This window comes from Mobula hypostoma, chromosome 6, assembly GCF_963921235.1.
Source record: "Mobula hypostoma chromosome 6, sMobHyp1.1, whole genome shotgun sequence".
NCBI lineage: Eukaryota > Metazoa > Chordata > Chondrichthyes > Myliobatiformes > Myliobatidae > Mobula > Mobula hypostoma.
This window is the reverse complement of record NC_086102.1, coordinates 47,418,690-47,437,582: the sequence shown is the minus strand read 5'-3', so window position 1 is coordinate 47,437,582 and position 18,893 is coordinate 47,418,690. Positions and strand designations below refer to the sequence as shown.

General features: G+C 39.8%; 1 long non-coding RNA gene across 1 annotated transcript; it reads right to left on the bottom strand.

Moving 5' to 3' along the window:
- Nucleotides 1-9,687: 9,687 nt before the first annotated feature.
- On the bottom strand, nucleotides 9,688-17,110 carry LOC134347529 (uncharacterized). The gene is made up of 3 exons (XR_010018180.1): nucleotides 17,024-17,110; nucleotides 9,885-9,975; nucleotides 9,688-9,711 (listed from the first exon to the last, which is right to left on the bottom strand). It is a non-coding gene; the product is annotated as an uncharacterized LOC134347529 (long non-coding RNA).
- Between the last annotated feature and the right edge of the window lie 1,783 nt (nucleotides 17,111-18,893).

Below are 18,893 nucleotides of genomic sequence, written 5' to 3'. Positions count from 1 at the left end.
GACACTCCATATTTGCAGTTCTCTAAGCTCCAGAAATAATCAGTGGTGAAAGGAAAAGACTGGTAAAGACAAATGTAGGTCCCCTACAGACAGAAACAGGTGAATTGATTATGGGGAGCAAGGACATGGCAGACCAATTGAATAATTACTTTGGTTCTGTCTTCACTAAGGAGGACATAAATAATCTTCCAGAAATAGTAAGGGACAGAGGGTCCAGTGAGATGGAGGAACTGAGCGAAATACATGTTAGTAGGGAAGTGGTGTTAGGTAAATTGAAGGGATTGAAGGCAGATAAATCCCCAGGGCCAGATGGTCTGCAACCCAGAGTGCTTAAAGAAGTAGCCCAAGAAATAGTGGATGCATTAGTGATAATTTTTCAAAACTCGTTAGATTCTGGACTAGTTGCTGAGGATTGGAGGGTGGCTAATGTAACCCCACTTTTTAAAAAAGGAGGGAGAGAGAAACCGGGGAATTATAGACCGGTTAGCCTAACGTCGGTGGTGGGGAAACTGCTGGAGTCAGTTATCAAGGATGTGATAACAGCACATTTGGAAAGCGGTGAAATCATTGGACAAAGTCAGCATGGATTTGTGAAAGGAAAATCATGTCTGACGAATCTCACAGAATTTTTTGAGGATGTAACTAGTAGAGTGGATAGGGGAGAACCAGTGGATGTGGTATATTTGGATTTTCAAAAGGCTTTTGACAAGGTCCCACACAGGAGATCAGTGTGCAAACTTAAAGCACACGGTATTGGGGGTAAGGTATTGGTGTGGGTGGAGAATTGGTTAGCAGACAGGAAGCAAAGAGTGGGAATAAACGGGACCTTTTCAGAATGGCAGGCGGTGACTAGTGGGTACCGCAAGGCTCAGTGCTGGGACCCCAGTTGTTTACAATATATATTAATGACTTGGATGAGGGAATTAAATGCAGCATCTCCAAGTTTGCGGATGACACGAAGCTGGGTGGCAGTGTTAGCAGTGAGGAGGATGCTAAGAGGATGCAGGGTGACTTGGATAGGTTGGGTGAGTGGGCAAATTCATGGCAGATGCAATTTAATGTGGATAAATGTGGAGTTATCCACTTTGGTGGCAAAAATAGGAAAACAGATTATTATCTGAATGGTGGCCGATTAGGAAAAGGGGAGGTGCAACGAGACCTGGGTGTAATTATACACCAGTCATTGAAAGTGGGCATGCAGGTACAGCAGGCGGTGAAAAAGGCGAATGGTATGCTGGCATTTATAGCGAGAGGATTTGAGTACAGGAGCAGGGAGGTACTACTGCAGTTGTACAAGGCCTTGGTGAGACCACACCTGGAGTATTGTGTGCAGTTTTGGTCCCCTAATCTGAGGAAAGACATCTTTGCCATAGAGGGAGTACAAAGAAGGTTCACCAGATTGATTCCTGGGATGGCAGGACTTTCATATGAAGAAAGACTGGATGAATTGGGCTTGTACTCATTGGAATTTAGAAGATTGAGGGGGGATCTGATTGAAACGTATAAGATCCTAAAGGGATTGGACAGGCTAGATGCAGGAAGATTGTTCCCGATGTTGGGGCAGTCCAGAACGAGGGGTCACAGTTTGAGGATAGAGGGGAAGCCTTTTAGGACCGAGATTAGGAAAAACTTCTTCACACAGAGAGTTGTGAATCTGTGGAATTCTCTGCCACAAGAAACTGTTGAGGCCAGTTCATTGGCTATATTTAAGAGGGAGTTAGATATGGCCCTTGTGGCTACGGGGGTCAGGGGGTATGGAGGGAAGGCTGGTGCAGGGTTCTGAGTTGGATGATCAGCCATGATCATAATAAATGGCGGTGCAGGCTCGAAGGGCCGAATAGCCTACTCCTGCACCTATTTTCTATGTTTTCTATGTTTCTATGTGACTAATAAATATTCACTGCGGCAAATATATAACAGATGTACATTTTAGCTTTATTGTGAACCATATTAATACATTTCAAAATGAAAAATATCCTAGGATAGTCAATATTTGTCTCTTTTAAGCGTGAAAAACTTGTCAGCAAGCTAATGGTTGCAAATATTTTAGTTAATTTATACTCTAATCACTTATCATTCAAACAGACACTGTATACCTTGAATTATGTGAAAGGTGGTATCTGTATTTTCTACTTTTGTCTGCAAAGGAGTTCTTGAGGCAGCCAGTGCAGTTCTCACTCTCCGTACATCAATAAAAAGTGGGGTGTTTTCAAACCTTTCTTCTCTGTGCACCCAATCCTCTCCAAAAGGAAAGGCCCAATGCAGATTCGAGGAACAGCATCTCATCTTCCATCTGGACTCAATCTTGAATTCCCATAACTTACATTCTGTGCCTCAATCAGATCTTGTCATTTTTGTTCAAGATAACCAGCTGTGATATTGTCTCAGATTTGTTCTCTTCCTCCCCATTAGTACATCCTGGCCGGTTATTTGCAACACATCACACTTCTGCCCCCCTCTAATTGCCCTATTGGCAACTCCTATGCAGAGCAACCCTGGCCTCAGCCTTTACAGATGTTTCATATTTCCTGTCTATCCTCTCTTAAATTTATCTGAAACACTAAATGTTTTTCTTTCTTTCCCAATTCCGCTAAAGGATCTTTGGGATAAAATACTAGCTCTATTTCTCTTTCCACAGATGCAGTCTGACCTGCTGACCAACATTTTCTGTTTTCTGTTTCAGATTTCTGACACCTGCAGGTTTTTAGATTTTCATTCATTCTCTTCAAGGTTACAGAGCATTGAAACAAGCCCTTTGGCCCTTCTTATATATAGAACGCACATAGAACATAAAATAGTACAACACAGGAACAGGCCCTTCAGCCCATAGTGTCTTGCTGAACTAATTAGGCCTATGATTTCTAATTAAAGTAATCCCTTTTAACTGCACATGGTCCTTTTCGCTCCGTTCTCTGTATACTTACATGCCTATCTAAAAGCCTTTAAACACCTCCATCGTACCTACCACCATCAGAACCCTGACAGCACATTTCAAGCACCTACCACTCACTGTGTAAAGGAAACTTGCCCCGTATATCTCCTTTGAACTCCACCCCACTCCACTTAAATGCACGTCCTCTCATAGTAGATATTTCAACCTTGGGAAAAAGATACCAGCTGTCTACGTTACTCATGTCTCTCATAAACTTGTAAATTTCTATTAGGTCTCTCTTCCGCCAGTCCAGAAGAAAAGCCCCTAGCTTGTCAGCATCATCTTGTTGCACATGCCGCCTAATCCGGTGGCATTTGGTAAATCCCTCCTGCACCCTCTCCAAAGCCTCCATGTCTTTATGTAATGAGACAACTAGAATTGAATGTAGTACTCCAGATGTGGCCTAAGCAGAGCTTTATAAAACTGCAACATAGCTTCCAGACTTAAACTTAGTGCTGGACCAGAAGTGGCAAACTGCTCGGTCATCTTGTGTGACCACTTTCTGGGAGCTATGGATTTGGACCCCAAGATCCCTCTGTACTTCAGTCCTGTTGAGGGTCCTGCCATAACTGTGTACTGTCCCTCTGATCACCAAAGTGTTATGTCCCAACCTTCCCATCCATAGCAAATATCAAACACCACCCAAACTAAACCCATTTAACAGCACATGGTCAATTCCAAACTATGACCATGATTCAAGTGCTTCTTAGTGTATTTACTTTATTTTTGCATTTCTATTATCTACTAAAATAGCCTTACATTGCAGATTTTGCATCAAATGATACACATCATTCCATTGACTATTGAGTCTCTCCAAAAAAAGAACACTTTCTCTAAATGGAAGCTGGAATTGAAACATTCAAAGCAGAGATTTCACTGTCATGTTATTTCACTGCATTAGACTCTTGAGAATGTAGGTAATAGATCTACATTCAAAATTCAAAGTAAATGTATTATCAAAGTACATATATGTCACCATATACAACTCTGATATCTATTTGCTAAATTGTGTCATCATAGATTAGTACAATTAAGAAATACTGCACCTTCTTTTTCAACTGGCCCAGAAGTCATGGTGTGTGCAGGCTCTGAAACCTGCTTCATGTTTACCCAGTATATAAACAACAGTGCACATAACGATTTTGAAGGATAAGTCTTTCAAATGGTTTATTATAGTACTCCCATTAATGCCATGGTTACAAGGATGGAGAATTTATGTCTGACACCATCAATAACTTGGTTAACCACATCTACCCCGTTTTACTGATGAAGGATTGCCAAGGAGAACCAGGACCCAGGTCTAGTGTACATGTTGGCAATTGAACAGGGTCAATATGGATACCCCAAAATGACATCTGCCAAATTTACAAAGAGGATGGAATGCATACATATCTCCAGAGGTTTTTGATAAGCTGCTTGTTAGGAGATATGCTTTATAAAATCTTCCCTTTTGCACAACACTAAACAGAGCTGCACAGATAGAAAATTGATTGGTGTACGATGAACGAAGAGCTTGGGGAATGGGGTTGTTGGGATTGCAGCCTGAAGGTAGATATGCTAGATAGATACTGAGAATGCTTTAGTAGCCAACAAATCTGCAGGTGATTTCCTCTTGGGTAACGGAAGCGCAATCTGAAAAATACTGGTCAACAAAGGTGTAGTGAGAGACCTAGGCGAGGATGTTTAGGTCCAAGTTCTGGAGTACTGTATCTGAGACTAGAATTGAGACACGGTAGGAGACTGAAATGAGGACAGGCGTCTGTACTAGACGCTAGATGAGAATCCAACGTTGAGTTGACGATCGAGCACCGATCCTCAGTTCAGGTGCTCTTTAAATATTAAAATCCTGGTGCCAAAATGTGGCTGCCAATAAGTGGGGCAAGCCTGAGCCATGCCAGCTAGCCGTATTCCAGAGAGTCGAAGGTCTAAACCCTGGAAGCTGGCACGGTCAGGTGCGTTTCATAACAACAGGTAGGGGGTGAAGCAAATAATTCAAGATAGTTCAGATGTTAAAACTAGTTTACAAAATAGATAGTAAGGAGATGTAATTTAATTTGTGGAAGTGTAAGATCATATCTTTAGGAGTAACAAGGAATGAAATTATATGAACAGAGACAACCGGAGCTTCAAATATATGATTCCCAGAGATGATCAGGGAAAAGATGAATGATTAGGTTCCATCTAGTCTATTTTGGTCATTTTTGAGTGCTTGCTTTGTAGAAAGCTACTGAGAACATATAACAGACTTTTTGCTTTGTGGGCTGCAGCAATATTGGACGGACGTAAACAGCCGACGATTTGATGTGGAAAGTCTGTTCAATCCCATCAAGATTCTTCAGTGAGTACATTGCTGTGGCAAATCCCCTAGCTATGCATTAATTTCAGAAGCTCAATTAATCTTACTTCTTCTTGCACTGCGCTTAAACCTAACCTTCTTCAACAGTTTTCATGTTTCCCTTAATGGCATTCTTTTTATGAAAAGTATTACAAACATGGTGATCTATTAATTTGTTAATTCTTTATTACCTGCATGATTTTAGTGTGATGAAAAAGAAGCAAGAATTGAATTGTTGCCAAATTTAAAGGAGCGTAACAACTTTTTTTAAAAGCAGTTAAACTAGTTTCAGCTGACTTCAGATATTGTAAGACTGTCAGCAAGACGTCACAGCCGACTTTATATCATTCTCAACTTTTATTTGCATTCTATTCACACCAGTAAGAGCCAAGAGTGATGCAAAACTATTCCCCTATCTCCTTTTTATATACACACAAACTATACACATAAATATTCACAACTCAAATTCTAAAATGCAGTTGACGACATTTAATTACATGCTTAAAAATATCATGCGTCAATTGTTTGCAATGTTCCATAAGTCCTTCAAAACAAAAGTCAACAAATAGCATGGCCTAATCTAATGAAACCAACGAAAGTTAGATTTCTTGCAGTAAACGATTTCCATATATGACAATGCTGCGAGGTTGCAGAATATTAATTTCCAACAATGAAGTTCTACAAATCTATTTCACTGCCTCTGTGAATAACAATATTCTTTTGAACTTTTTCATAATAGCATAGAAGTGGCAAAATAAATTCTTCCCAATAAACTATTTTCACATGTTATGTAACATGTCTCATTTTAATTAAGCTTTCTCCACCATATGATAGTCCAGCATTACTAATTATTAGTAATACCAAACAGGAGGGAAATGGGGCTCAGCAAGTTTATAAAGGAAATAATTCAGTCTTTAACGACACGAACGGTGCTGCAAGAAGTTGACACCTAAGTAGCAAAAAGAACTGTGTAAATGTAAGAGAGCAGTTAGGCTTGTTAGGAATGTCAAGGGATGATCATAAGAATGACAGACAGATGTCGTGAATTAGAATCCATTCCTCTGTATTCAATTTCTGCGGCACACAACTGGCTTATCTGCAACTCATTGATATGTCTTTTTTACCTTTTAGGAATTGTACCTGTGCATCATTGTCGACCCATCACACCCTGGACATCACCTGTTCAATCTCCTTCCTTCTCGTAGGCACTTTAGATCACTGTATGCCAGGACAAATAGGTACAAGAACAGTTTCTTTCCATATGCCATCAGTCTTATGAACACTTGAATTTTAGTCTACTATAAACAAAGTCCACCTGTAAATACACAGGTATACCTCATTGTATATAGTTCACAATTATTTGCACTATTGTTTTGTTTGCTTTTTGATTCTGTACAGCGAGAGCTCAGGGAAACCGGCATCAAATTCCCTGTATGTGTTCACATACTTGGCGATAATAAAGGATTCTGATTCGGATTCTGATTGTTTGGAAATCATTTGTAATTTGGAAATCTTTTATGAGATAGAAATCTGCTGTGAGTTTTAAATGTGTTTTAAGGGTTTTGCTAAATTTAAATGTATATCACTAAAAATAAATGAACAGTGTTTAAAGTACTTTGTTAGCTAAGAGTAGCTCCTCCTTGGCAGGGAGGGGATGGTTCAACTGCTCAAAATGTGGGTATCGGCAGCTAAAGTTGCCATGGATGATAAACAGGGAAGTAATCTAGCCTTTGAAGAGTAGGTGGCTACAATATAACCTCCCTTTAGTGAATGCACCTGTGGTTATCTACACTGTATAGGGCTTCAGATCAAACCGCACTGTTATTTCTAACTTATTGCCAAGCCATTCTGATGCAAATTGTTTTATTTTTTGCCATTTTAGAAACTACCTCCCCAGTCGACATTAGCTTCATCACACTTTCCCTCAAAATGCCGATGAACACATTTTAAAGTAAATTAGCAGCTGCAATCAGAACATTGCATCAGTTTCAGCTTTAGAACTTTTAAAAGTGAATTGCATCTATTTTCTGCAATGGGCCTCTAGATCTCATTTCACTAGACTTGTGCAAAGAAGCAGAGAATCATCTGCTTAATCAAATGATCTTCACTGTGAATTGATTCAAAGAAAGACTTGCCTTTTTGTCAAATATTTTACTAAGTACTTTACTACAAATGAAGCACACTCCCTTCAGTAGTAAAGTAACCCCAGCAGCCAATGAGACAAAGTAAGCTCCTATAAACTGCAAGATGGTTGTGACTATATCATCTGCTTTAATGATGCTCATTATAGAGATAATCGTTCTAGTTAAAAATAGCACAGTGGAATCTTTTAGGTCCACCTGAAGCCACAGTTTAAACAGGAGTTAATTGGACATAAAACAAATGGGCAGCTGATGGAGTATTTTGTTCCCTGCCAAACAGTAGCATATTTAACTTTGCTGTCAAATTCACAGAATAAGCAGATTATCTTTTTACTGCTTTATTTAACAGTGTAGATTCTTCCATTTTAATGCCTCTATAATGCATTTTCATCCTTTAAAGAATATTCTTGTTTAAAGTCAGCTGAACAAATGGCGAGGTTATAACACAGGAGAAACATTCCTGCTCAGGGGATCTAGTGACTAGGGTTCATCTTGTACTGATATAGTGGAACATATAGGAAACATGTCTATTTATTGGGATTCTCACTGAATTGAAATTATGCTACAATCGCTAAACACATGCCACAATTTTAAGGTAGAATTAATTGCACTAAATTTGACGTAATATATGTTTATTGACATACAGCAGGGAGTAGGTCCTCCTGGTCCCTTGAAACATGCTGCCCAGCAATCCCCCAGTTTAATCCGATCCTAATCATGGAACACTTTATATCTTTGGACTGTGGGAGGAAACCGGAACAGACGGAGGAACCCCACGCGGTCACAAAGAGAACGTAGAAACTACTTACAGGCGGCGGCAGTAAGAGAACCTGGGTTGCCGGCACCGTAAGGCATTGCGCTAACCACTACACTACTGTACCTGTCTAATGTGCATGAGACAAAAAGCACCACAGGAAGTTAACAGTAGGAATAATGCCATTGTGTTTTGCTCATTGTGAAGGGGAAACTGGATGAGAGGTTTACGGGTTGCACCTTCTATCTGTGAATCAGTCCTAATTTCCAATAACTGACCCCTGTATCTCTTTGGAATATGGGAGTAAACTGAAGCACCCAGAAGTGTAGTCACAGGGAGAACACACAAATTCCTTACACACAGTGATGGAATTGAACCTGGGTTGCTCGTGCTGTAGTAATGTTACACTAATCAGTGCATTACCATTCCACCCTTTGGTAATGCTGAAGTAACCATTTTTTTTGGCAATTGGATATTACTTCATTTTTGCTTCTTTTATGTCTTACACAGCAGCAAAATACATTTTCCGGTGAATCTGGTAGGCGGAGTGGCAGCAGGAAATGTACAAACTGTTTCGACTGCAGCTGCATGTATTCCAGAAGCCTGACGTTTGAAACCCTGACCTCGGCTGTAGCTGCACCCTTGGCCGATAGTCCACACCCCAGTTCCGGCTGGACCCTGAATCTCCAGCTCTGGTCTCAAACACCCCAACTCACAATCCGAACCAAAGAGCGGGCTGGATGCCCAAGTGTCAGGATTTCAGAATGTCAGGATGTCAGATTACCAGGGTTCTACCGTTGTCCTGTCACCCGATTTTTGTTTAAATCCGTTGCCTCGTTTGTTGACCCAGTGTTAATTATGTTCAGGACTTTATCCCTATATCCTTTATCTGTGTTCTCCAATCTGTGTAAGCCAATAGAAATGAAGGTAATAGTTTGTTATCTGCTTTATGCTGCTGACATGAAACCCCACAAAAAATCTGACACTGATGAGTCACGTAAAAAGTACATTTTTAAAAAATTGAGAGCATGTGGATGTCTTATTCCTTTTTGTTTCATTTCTCTTTCCTTTCTTTTACTCTCACAATTTCTACTTGGTTATTTGCTCCCAGTTTAATACTCTGCCCTGCATTAATTCCTTGCTGCACTGCCCTTTTCCCTTACCACCCTTCCCTCTTCACTCATCTCTTCTTCCTTTTCCCTCGTTATTCTTCTCTGCGCTTTCCTTGCCTTGGCTTTCTCTCCCTCCCTCCCTGATACTGGAGAGCACCATTGAGGTGATCAGGTGTGGGTTACTCAATGCCACACTTAACACGTAAAACTTAATCCCAGAGTGCCCTCTGTCATATCGAAAGTTTCTTTTTCCTTATCACATCTGCTTTTCAAATCTCCTGAGATTTAAACTCGTGGCCATCCATAATCCCCATTCATAAGTGTAAGGATATCATGTTCATAGGTAGGCATGCATACTAACCCAGTGTTTACAAAGTTCCTTTAAGAACATTTCAGCGATATTCAATATCCTCCAGACATCCAGAATTTCAAGAGGCCTGGAGCACAAAAATAGAGCATGTACTGAATGCATAATGATGTCAGCCCCGATGCCGAACAAATACAGGCAAAATTCAGTAGAGCTAAGTAACAGGCTGCTCAGTAATTTGATAAGCATTATTTGAGTAACTTTGAACTAGATAAACTGACCTAATGACGCAGTTGATCGTACCATTTCAAAGTTCGTTGATGAAAGACTGGAGCAGATAAATTACCCACCCACAGGTTACTTTGGTCATCTCGGTCCCTGTGATCTCTTCTGCCTGCATCATAATAAAATGTACAAATCATGGTCATAAAATTCCAACAATTCTCTCTGACAACAAGTGCAGGCTGTTCCAAATTGTGCAGTGATCACTGCTGATTCGAAGTGTAAAATGGCTGTTTAAAATGATACTTGCTGCTCTCTGCAAGACAGCTCCAAGCAGTTTACCTGAGTGTCACTCTGATTCAGTGTTGATTCTATCTGCCTTCTGTAATATAACAAGCTTTGTACCAGTACCTCGATGAATAGCACACTCTCTTTAAATTCAATCTTTTTTCAGTCTTGGTCTGTCCTGTGTTTCTGTGATATCACACCGGAGGAATACTGTATCATTTCTTAATGCATGCATTACTAAACGGCAATAAAAGAGGACTGCGTGTCCTCATAATCTAATCTAATCTAATCTTGCCAGAATCAAAATGTGTCATACCAGGAATTGTTTCCTTTGCTGCAATGTGGAAATGAATAATTAATTTTTGGCATTTGAAAAATGTAAAGCTGGAATTTAAGACCTTAGGGTTAGTATTAACATGGATCAAGTTCAGGCCTGGTGGCAGAAACCTCAGCAGAAACTTCAGCCTGAAGCCAGCAGGCCCAGTAGGTCTGCCAGATTAAAATACAGTTGCACCAAAGTGAGGTTAGGTTGGGGAGGAGGAAAAAGAAACTGTTGCAGAGATCAAGTGCACCAGGGGGACACACAGCATTCTCCAATGAGGTTGGAACACTGGGGGTTATTTCTGCAGACAATAAGGGCGAAGCAAAGAGTGAGCCAAATTCAATGGTGGGAATGTACAAGTACTGCTTGCAACATCCACATGAAGCACATCTGCTTCTCCTGAACATCAAAGAATCTGCCAGGAAGGCAAATCAGCGGGATGATCCCCACCAGGTCTGCTAATAGCAACACCCACAAAACGCTGGAGGAACTCGGCAGGCCACGCAGCATTTATGGAAGAGAGTAAACAGTCGACGTTTTGGGCCAAGGTCCTTCATCAGGACTGGAGAAAAAGCTGGGAAGTCAAAGTCAGAGTAGGAAGGTGTGGGGAGGAGAGGAAGAAGTACAAGGTGGTAGGAGATAGGTGAAACCGGGAGAGGGGAAAGGGGTGCTGGGAAGGTGATAGGTGAAAGAGATAAAGGGCTGGAGGAGGGGGAATCTGATAGGCGAGGGTAGAAGACCGTGGAAGAAAGGGAAGGAGGAGGAGTACCAGAAGGAGGTGATGGGCAGGTAAGGAGATAAGGTGAGAGAGGTTTGGCTAAAATTTGCTGAATTGTTTAATTCAAATAGAACGGAGTGCTAGTATATCAGCAGACTAAAACTTGTGAATATGAAGTAGTTGCTCACCTGAGAAGGGCAGATATGTTATTTGTGCTTGCACTGAGGGTCACGGTGGTAGGAACAGTCAAGCAGCATGAACACATCATTCCCAACTCCAGACATCTTAACCCTCCATCTGCACAACTCCCTCATTGACTAATTATAGCTAAAGTTAGCTCTCCACTTCCTTGGGCAAAGCTACCACTTCACCAGGTATTATAGGTGGGACAGTTTCTACAGATGGGCATGGTGCTGAAAAAATACAATATGGAGTCAAGCCTCATGTTCAGGAATGTCCCACGCCTGCTTCAGTTCTCCTTTTGAATTAAATGTGGCAGATGTTCGATCTTGATCTTCAGACTGCAGCTATGCAGCATCCACTGACAAGAGCATGTTAAACATTTTAACTGTTAAGATAAGCTTTCATGTAGAGCTGCTATATACAATGGAAAATGGATGTGGATTTAAGAGACAAGTCATTCCATAATAGGACATGCACATAGAAACATTGTGGATTTCAAGTACTGCAAAGGCTATAGATTCAGTTACATTCACCAAACTGTGATTTTCAGACAAAGCCTGCCATTACAATACAGGACCTAAATGACATACAGACTCTGTAATCTTTTGCAGCACCCAGGAAAATCTCAACAACAGAAAAGTAATTAATGTCCTTTTGATTTTGGTGATTTAGTTAGTTTCACATCAGTATCCTAAGCCATAATTAATTAGGAACTTAATTCAGCACTGTAATTATAAAAGAGAGGTAGCCATTGATGAGTACAACCTCAAAGTTTATCCAATAATTACAAACTTGAAGAAAGAAAGGTGATGGAATGGTGAATATGTAGAATTCTTGGCCCCAGGCAGTTATGATACCTCGATTGCCAGAGAGCTTTAAAGATATATTTTGAAAAATCATGGAATTCATGGCTCGAGGGAAATGGTACAGGGGATGCCTGAAGGAGATCAGCAATAATCACCTTGTATAGTGGGGCAGGCTTGATGGGCAAGCGGCATACTCTTATTTCCATTTTCTTCTGTTCTTGTGTTTGGCTGGTTAGACCCATTGCAATATTTAATGCATACAGAATTATAAATAATATTTAATTGGAATTATAATTGTAGAATAAAATTACAATAGACAATTTTAGGATTCTTCATTAAAAGTAGTACAGTCTTGAAGGTCAAAGTATCCAGGATCCAGACCATATTGAATCTGTGCTATCAAGATTTTGGGGTTATTCTGGGCAATGGGCAATGATGGTCAAATTCAGGTACAGTTCTGTGATTTTATGTATTGCAACACCCCAATGACAACTTCAGCAGCAACATTTTTAAAAATGTGAAAGAATTTTATTGAGTAAGATTTTCAATTTCCATTCCACCCTAATGTTTTTCAACCAACCTCCCTTTAAGTAGGGATTTCCCTGTTTTATTTGTTATTGACTAAACGGCAATGCTCCCAGACGAGGCATTATTTTAAATATCTGGTGCTGTTTCTGACTCATTATCCATTTATTCCTTCAGGATGACAAATGCGTATCCCCCAGATATTCAGCATTATCTCCTTCATCTGGCCTGAGGAATTTTTTCCTTTTAGCTTCCTTTTTTAATAATTACCTCTGTTATACTGATACCAATGTTGTCTGAGATCATATCAGTGCTTTAAAACTTGAACAGCAAGTTAAAACAGATCATTTTACTGAGTTCAACATTTATGAAAAGTTCCCTTTTTCCATTTGGTTAATCTGCAAAATTTGATATTTGTATCCATTAGAACTCTAGACTCCTACTGCTGCAGTACTGGAAAGAAGTTTTAGTAGTCTTCTTATCACTAATTAACCTGTTAATCTATTTTGGAATATTATAAATGAAGGAGGTTTAAAATTCTTTAGATGCAACAAGCTAATGTTCTGGACTTGTTTCTATATCAGGCCTAGAATCTAGTGATTCTCTGCTATAGCAGCACAGCTTAATAAATCCTGCTCTTTAAATTCTTTGATGTCCCTCTATTCAGGGGTACTCAAGTATCTAGTATTGTTGCCTAAAAATTCAAACGTTCACTCGCAGAGAGTCGCATTATTTGTTGAGCAAATTAAATTGGTTCCTGATTTGGTGTTAAAGAAGTCCTGGATAAGTTAGCAGATTTCTGCTCCTGATTTTCCACTAGCACAGGAATGGAACTTGGCACTCCTTGTCCATTTTTCCAGCTCCAGGATATCCTCTGTTAGATAAGAAGGATGAAGACATTTATACAGTGGACATCTTCATATCTTACTTTGCATGAAATAACAATTTCTGATGTACATTAGGATAATTCTCCTTTCCCTTCATCCCTGTTTGAGGATTACCAACTATAGGTCTGACAATTCAATCAGATTTGGAATCAGTCTGGCTAGCAATTGGACTCAAATCAGCATCAAAATCTAAGTTAGTGGACGACCATTCATCAAAACAAGTTCTCTTTATTCCATTTTCAAAGATAAGAAAATCAATGTCAACATTTTCTATTTGCGTGATTGCAGATGGGCTGAAAATTCTGGTATACCCAGCATTGGCTTATATATGAGAATTGGTTGTTGTGTTTAGAAGCGTGCTTTCCTAGTTTGAAGGTCATTTTCACTTTTTTTTATTTGCGTTAGCATTATGAAGATATAATACAGAGAAAGTACCAATAAAAATCCCTTCCTCTCTGTTTTCCAAATGTACCTTTTCACCAGTCTTATGATATCCCTCCCTGTGGTACGTTATTTTAACATTTCCCATGCCAGCATTATGTGTAATTTCTGAGCGAGACCACCATTCCTTCCGAATTAGAGTAACTTTGTTCTAACAAGTCCTTGGCCCCTTTACTGACACGTTTACTTTGATATCTTCAATCTTATCCATCTACAACACTTGAAATTTAATTGTAATGCTAATTTAGTGAAACATTAGACAGTTAACTTAATACACCCTTTGACATACCCATGTGAGTATTCTTTGTTGTATGCTGAGAGACACTTGTAATTTTCCACATTGAAGAGCTTACCTATTTGAGAGATACCTTCCTGGGTAAAATTAGATTTATCTTTGATTTCTTCGTGTATCTTACTGTTTGGAAATAAATGTAGGCGTACCTACTGTAATCAATATGAAAACTATCTCAATGCTTGTTCATCTAAAACATTCTTTTAGCCTAAGGCTTTGGATAATTATCTTTCAAGAAACTTCTGAAATTTTAGCATCTACGTTCAAGATGTAATCTGTTCTATTAAGAAATGTGAAGTTTCTAAATAAGCTTATTTGAAATTTGTACTAGTATTTCAGGGGTGGGAAAATTGAGGAATGGGCTTGTGGTTAACAGTATACCACAACTAGTCTGTCAAGTGATACGGAAAATTGATTTAAAGATAAAGCACAGAATTCCTCAAGTATAACAGAAATAATGTGGAAAATGATAAGCAACTCTCTACAGAGGCACAAAGAGTACTCCCACTGGTCTATCAAAGAATGTATTAAGCCAATGCAATTTAACTACTTCATGTTTTAATGAATTCACATTACAATCAACCTGCAATTTTTACAATTGTTTTAAGATTTAAGTAATCAAAATAAAGCATGTCCATAGAGACTCGAAGGACTTGGCAGAACAGAACGGCCCCAAATGCTGGTATGGAAAAAGAAACACACCAAGAACAATGCGCAGGACAATCATGAGAGTGGGGAAAAGTTACATTCAGGAAGTAGAGAGGAGGGATTCACATTTTTTTTTCGTATTTAACCTGTACTATGTCTGATCTGACACTGGTCATGATAGTACAAAATTCTGTTTCCCCAGCAATGGCATTCGCTATCTTTTAACATATGGTGAAAAGGGAAACTTTAAATACTCCAAAATCAATGCGGAAGTTGCTGGAAACCTGAGATCAAAGCAGTAAAAGCAGCACCCGATACAAGAGATACAGAGTTAATGTTTCAGGTCAATGGCCTTTGATCACAATTCAAGAAATTCAAGATTCTGTTGCTCGCTCATTAACTCTAAGCCTTAATGCCTTAAGTACATGATCACACATTGACTGGTATTCACAGATACCAAACTCCTTTTTCTGAAGGGGTTTGGGTGAAGTTGAATGTATGGGAGAGAGTCACTGGTATCTTTCTCCCACACATTTTGGTGCATGAATTAAAAGGAATTTACCCAGAATACTACCTTCAATATTAGATCTCTCAGGGAGATATAAAGCAGATTCAATGAAAATAAGAAAACATAGAGGAAGAATTTAAGAAAAGAAGTCATATATGAAAATAATTAGTCTAAGACTATTTCCTGTTACTAGTTTATGCTAAAAGCAAAAAATATCTTACTTTTCTTCACTACAAATCCAAAAGCTGATGTTTGCTGTTTCAGTGGAGATCTGTAACTACAATTTAAAAATGATCACTTTATGATAGCGATGAAACCCACATCACTGCATCAAATAGAAGGTTAAGTGGATCCAGCTTATTGCAACCAATGCTTGCAACCCCCTAGTCACAGTGAGTATGGGCAAAAGCCACACACCATTGCTATCACTGCCTGCGGATCGTGTAGCTTTGCAGTCCAATGCAAACTCTACAGAGGTTACACAGTGCAAGTGGGTACAGAAAGCAAGACACAATTGACCGTGTAATTCATCTCTGACAACAACTCTCATGGATCAGACCTTTTCTGAATTATCGCACTCACTCCTTGTGTAAGGAGTTACCTCCTCTACCTACCCTCAAGAAATTAAATCTTTTCATACATCTTCCTGTATTGATAGCCATTTGATTTGTGTTGTCCAGTGGTCCAGAACCGACACAATTACTAGAAACACTGCCTGGAATGGTGTAACCATTTTTTTCTCCCCTAGCTGTGTTCATGTTACTTTTTCATTCTGTCTTCTGAAATCAGACGGAAGACCTAATGTTCTCCACCATCCAATCTTCTGTCTGCTTCCATCGCCCGTTTAACTTTCTCACTGCGATGGGCAAGCGTAGCAGCCTGTTGTCATCCTGTAATACTATGACATTTTCATAATCAATCCTCACCTGCCAAAGCCATCAGGCAGCCACTAAGTTAATGAACACAATTGTATTAATTTGGTGTAAGATATCACTGAAGATGAAAATAGCTTGACCTGTTTTCTAATGTCCCTAATCACTATAAAGTAACCTGCTAAAAGCACCTGATCTCTCTTCTCCTTCTATCCAGTCACACTATTTCAGATCTCTTGTTCCTTTCTGACAAAGGGAGTAAGAGCGGATCCCTTGCACAAATGGCATTTCCCTCATTGTTTCCATGTACTATGTAACAAAATATGTGATGGGGAGGAGGGGTGGGGTACACACAGGGAAGACAATGTATCTGCTAGCCACGGACTAATAAGAATGATACTGGTGTAGTACTGTAGATGGAAGGATTTATTCTACATAATAGCAGTTGACAACATAAAGTTAGGCAACAAGGTAGGTAATGGGAAAGAAAATAGTTACATGCTGTACCTTTATATATAAAAGGACAATTATGGGAATCTTATAAAGTACCATAGGTGGATGTGGGTGGAAGGTAACTATTCACGGCATGTATATCTGATACACCCATTCATATGTGGTTAGGGTGGGTATGCTTTCTTGAAACAAGTTGAGTAATTATTTAACTATTAATGCTGCACTGCGAATTTTCACTGAAACAGAAGTCCTGCTGCATTTACCTGCTACCACTCACCTTGACCCACTCATCTGACCTCCTACAGACAGAACCTGGGAAAGAGCACCTTGTTCATCTGGCTGACTTGTTGGAGCGATATTTCCATTGCTGGAGCAGAATGAATCTGATAACTGAACACCCGGGAAATAAACCTAAAGGTGTGTCAAAGGTCCTGAGGAATTGGTCTTAGTTATGGTTGTGATACCAAGAATAGCGGATTGCTTTGGGTTGCATTTACTTTAAACAATGATTATATTTTAAATAATCTGCCTTCTGAAGGACAGAGTTCTCATCAGTTAGCAAGGAGAGCCAGAACTACCCTGGGAGGGTAGTTAACATTTAAGTTATTTTAATTTAATTTAGTATAACCTCTGCTGCTGCTTAATCAGGAGCAGGCAGGGAATGCTTTAGACCTCTGAGTGAATGAGCCAGATAGAAACTGCAATTACTTTCCCCTCTTCTTCTTCAAGATATTTTGTGACAATTGAAAGTCAAACTGGTGGAGTCATGCAACTGAATGCCTTAAGTTTAAGGATTTTGTTACTGAATATCTTAAAATTAATAACTATGTGGAGCATGTCATTATGATCACTTCTTATAAATTAGGCGCAGATACAGTTAATTTAAAATGCTTTATTTGCTTAACATGTGAAAAAGCTGCACTCCCCTGAACATATAACTTTCTTTTATCAACAGGTATGCAGCTTAAGGCCTTGGAGGATTTCCCACGATTGTAAGTCACAGGTTAAACATGCGTGGGAGTAGTTTCGATCATTGAGGTGGGCTGGGTTTCTGTTAGTTTGAATGCATACTTTACAGCTTCATCACCATGCCAGCACTAAACAACGATCAATGTAATTCCATAAATTCCTTTCACAGTCACAAAGACAAGACATCTGCACAGCAAGCTTAAACGGCTCACTAACCAGGCAGAACTCCTATCCCTCTGTATTGATGAAAGTAAAAAGTTAACTCCTTCCTGATTAGCTCCAATTACAGTTAATTGGCTGCTGGTGGGACAGCTCTTGCTAAGGAAACTCCTGTTGTCTGTTCTTCTTACAGAAATTTATCCCTTATTTATTGATTTTTTGAAATGCTTGATTCAACAGTAAAGCAAGGCCCATTCTCAGGGTATTACTTAGAAAAAAATTATTTCTGGAAAATATAAAAATAATTCTTCTTATGTGCCTTAATAATTACCATTTCCCGGATGCCTCAAGAGAGTGATTCGTCAGCGGTCCGTCCAGAGCGTGATTCCGGGCCGCTCTCGCTGACCGCTGCGGTCCGTCCAGAGCGTGATTCTGGGCTGCTCTCGCTGACCGCTGCGGTCCGTCCAGAGCGTGATTCTGGGCCGCTCTCGCTGAACGCTGCGGTCCGTCAGAAAGTAATTCTGGGCCACTCCATCAGGTGACATTGCTTCTGTAATAACGCTGTTCCAGTGTCTGGCCTGGTGCTGATGATAAAAAGATGGCCTGAATTGTGTACCAGTCACATATTATGCATGGGTAAGATTTCATAGTTAACCTGCTCTTGGGACAGTAAATAAAGCAAACTATTCAATATTGGATGTCTCTAATCTGCGTAAAATATTGTTGTCGCTTCACTTGTTCAGGCCAACGTCAGGGTTTTCCATGAGCTTTTCAAGTAGTGGAAATGTCCTGAGGGGTCGTTCTGTTAAGCTTCTGCCCCAAGATGTTGATGCTGATGAGCCTAATGATGGTGATGTTATTGAAGCTGAAGGAGAAGTAACCGAGCAACGGACACAAAATGCTGGAGGAACTCAGCAGGCCAGGCAGCATCCTTGGAAAAGAGTACAGTCAATGTTTCAGGCCAAGGCCCCTCAGCAGGACTGGCGAAAAAGGATGAGGAGTAGATTTAACAGCTGGGG